Source organism: Primulina huaijiensis, chromosome 7, assembly GCF_012295235.1.
Source record: "Primulina huaijiensis isolate GDHJ02 chromosome 7, ASM1229523v2, whole genome shotgun sequence".
Lineage (NCBI taxonomy): Eukaryota > Viridiplantae > Streptophyta > Magnoliopsida > Lamiales > Gesneriaceae > Primulina > Primulina huaijiensis.
This window is the reverse complement of record NC_133312.1, coordinates 17,716,731-17,719,591: the sequence shown is the minus strand read 5'-3', so window position 1 is coordinate 17,719,591 and position 2,861 is coordinate 17,716,731.

Genomic DNA, 2,861 nt, shown 5'->3' with positions numbered 1-2,861 from the left:
AAATACTATTCTAATAACTATTATTATACGAAAACTCCACCAATGGAATAGATTAAGGCCAAACAGATTTAAAATCCATAAAATAGGCACACAACATTACCTCCCGCATCTGAATTGTCTACTCAGTCTTAAAATCTGTTTGGGGATAATAAGTCATACTCAATCTCAACTCTATCCCCATCGTAGTCTGCAATACTTCCCAAAAATGACAAATAAATCAAGGATCTCTATCAGAAATAATACACAATAGAATGGTAAGATTCAAAATGCGATGGGTTGCATAGGGTATGGTTAGGTGTTAATAAGCTATGGTTCAAGTTTGGTAAAGTTTGATTAAGTTTTGATTAGATTAGGGTTAAAACTGAGACGTACGTTGAAGTTTTAAAACGAATTGAGAAGTTAGTCGAGGAGCTTAATTTTACGTCTAAGAAATGTTTATGGATGTATTCTAAGGTGTTATGTTAAGTTTGGATGGATTTGGGTTGTCATTTTAAGGTCCAAGGGTAAATTGGGAAAGTTAGGTTTCAGAGGCAAAATGGTCATTTTATGTAATATCCCAACCTTTTAGCATTTTATCGTTTATCATATTATTTTTGGTTGGCTGTTTAGGAAATATGTTTATTTGAATGGTTATTATATGATCATTGTTTATGGTTATTGTTTTTGTATTACGTTCATAATTGGTGATGATTATTGAAATGAATGGGTAGAATAGAAAGTTGATATTGAGCCAAATAGGAATTGGAAGTGCAGAAACGGTATGAAAAATTCTGTAGTAGTTCTGATTTTTAGTATAATTTTTTGTATATTGATCCAACTGATGTGAGGCCACTTCCATTAGAAAGATAAGATATAAGGCTATAACTTTCATGTTTTGAGTTTTGTTCAAATCATTAGAGAAAACGTGCCAAAAGTGGCCCGTATGGTGTCGTGCGTATCGTCGTTCTTGCACTGACACATTTTGGTAGAATGAGCATAACTTTTTACTCGGACCTTCAAATGACATGAGGCCAATTGAAAATGCAAGAAAACACATAGGGCTACAACTTTCATATTGACCTGATAAAATGAGTTTTTCGACAGAATGTGGTACGCATATGCGCCAGATCTCGCGCCATTGCGCGTGTTGGGCAGAACTGGGCGCGCATATGCGCCCAGAAAGTCGCGCATATACACCCAGCATTCTGTATAAAAAATAAAAACACGTTTTTAGACACTAGAGGATTTATATATTGCATTGGATAGGGCTTTCTACTCATTTTTCCTTTCTTCCATTCTCTTGGATCGTTTCTTACCCTCTTCCTCATAAATCTTTTCTTCTCCAATTATTCATTACAAGGTCAAGGATTTAGTGAAGTGCATAGCTTCTTCCACTAAATCTTCAAGCTTCAAGGTAAGAATTCTTTATTCTTGAGTTGATAGAGGGTTTAAGAAATTGAAGGTAATTGATGGTTTGATTGAGTTCTTTGATTATTGGGAAGGATTAATGGTTGAATTTATGTATTTTATTGTAGAATTCCCTTCAAGAACATTTAAGCAATCATTTGTTTGGTTGGGTTGTAAGTAGAAATTGATGGTTTGATTGAGTTCTTTGATTATTGGGAAGGATTAATGGTTGAATTTATGTATTTTATTGTAGAATTCCCTTCAAGAACATTTAAGCAATCATTTGTTTGGTTGGGTTGTAAGTAGAAACTTCTGCTTGTGCTCACATGATGAATATATGTATATAAGCCATGTTTATATATAATTAGCTCCTTTCATTGGTATATAGTTGATCTATACACTGTTATATGTTCATTGTTCAAGCATTTCCATTGAATTCATTGATCAAGGAGCTAATAAACCACTGTANAAATTCATGCCATGTTATACCATCTTTATTGCCTTGATTATGTATTTTTCATTGAAGATGGTATTGTTCTATTTTCATTGCCATTGCCATTGCCATTGCCATAGCCATGTTTCAAGCCAAACCCATGTATATGTATTTGTTATGTAAAGTTTTCTACTTACTGAATTTATTCTCATTCCAGTTAATATCATGTGATGCAGGTGATAAAAAAGATTGACACGGATTGTTCGAGGAAGGAGAGGTCATATAGAACGCCATGGGAAAGACTCTTTATCATATCTTTTGTATTTGGGGGTGGAGTGAACATGTGAGGTTTCAAATATATCATGCATTGAGTTAAACGAATGATGGAAAAAACCTTAGAGTTGGCTATTAGCTATGTGTTGAATGATATTTTGTAAATGATCATGTAGATTAGTTTTGAAAATGTTATGATGTTAAATGGGATATTTTTTCGTTCCCTTTCAAATGTTAATGCTTCCGCGTATGTTTTTTATTTTAAATTTAAATGTCATGAGAGGGGGTTGTTTCATTTTACACCTTAAAATGTTAGACGTGCTGTAATGAAACCTAAAATACTTAATTTTAAAGTTTATGGAATTTTATGATGAGAAACGAAAATGCTAAAAGACGTGTGCATGCTTGGTTTAAAAGAAAAAATAATATATATGCACGAATTTTTATAAGTGATGAAAATAATGAAAGGTTGAAGGAGGTGACTTGGTTGTGACTAATACGATTATATGTAATGCCAAAGCTCAATTGACGGGTGAGAGTGTCGTTGATGTACCTGTCACCTAGTACCATGGTTATACGTAGATGGATCCATCGACATACTGCTGATACGAAAGTCAAAATTAACGATATGAATTCAATAAAAAGAGAAACATATACTATGATGAAAGAAAAATGATATGATGAAAGGAAAAAGGATTTAAAGTTTTGCGTGTTTATGAAAAGCTATTTTATTAAAATTATCTTTCGCTTTTGCTTGTGAATATATATA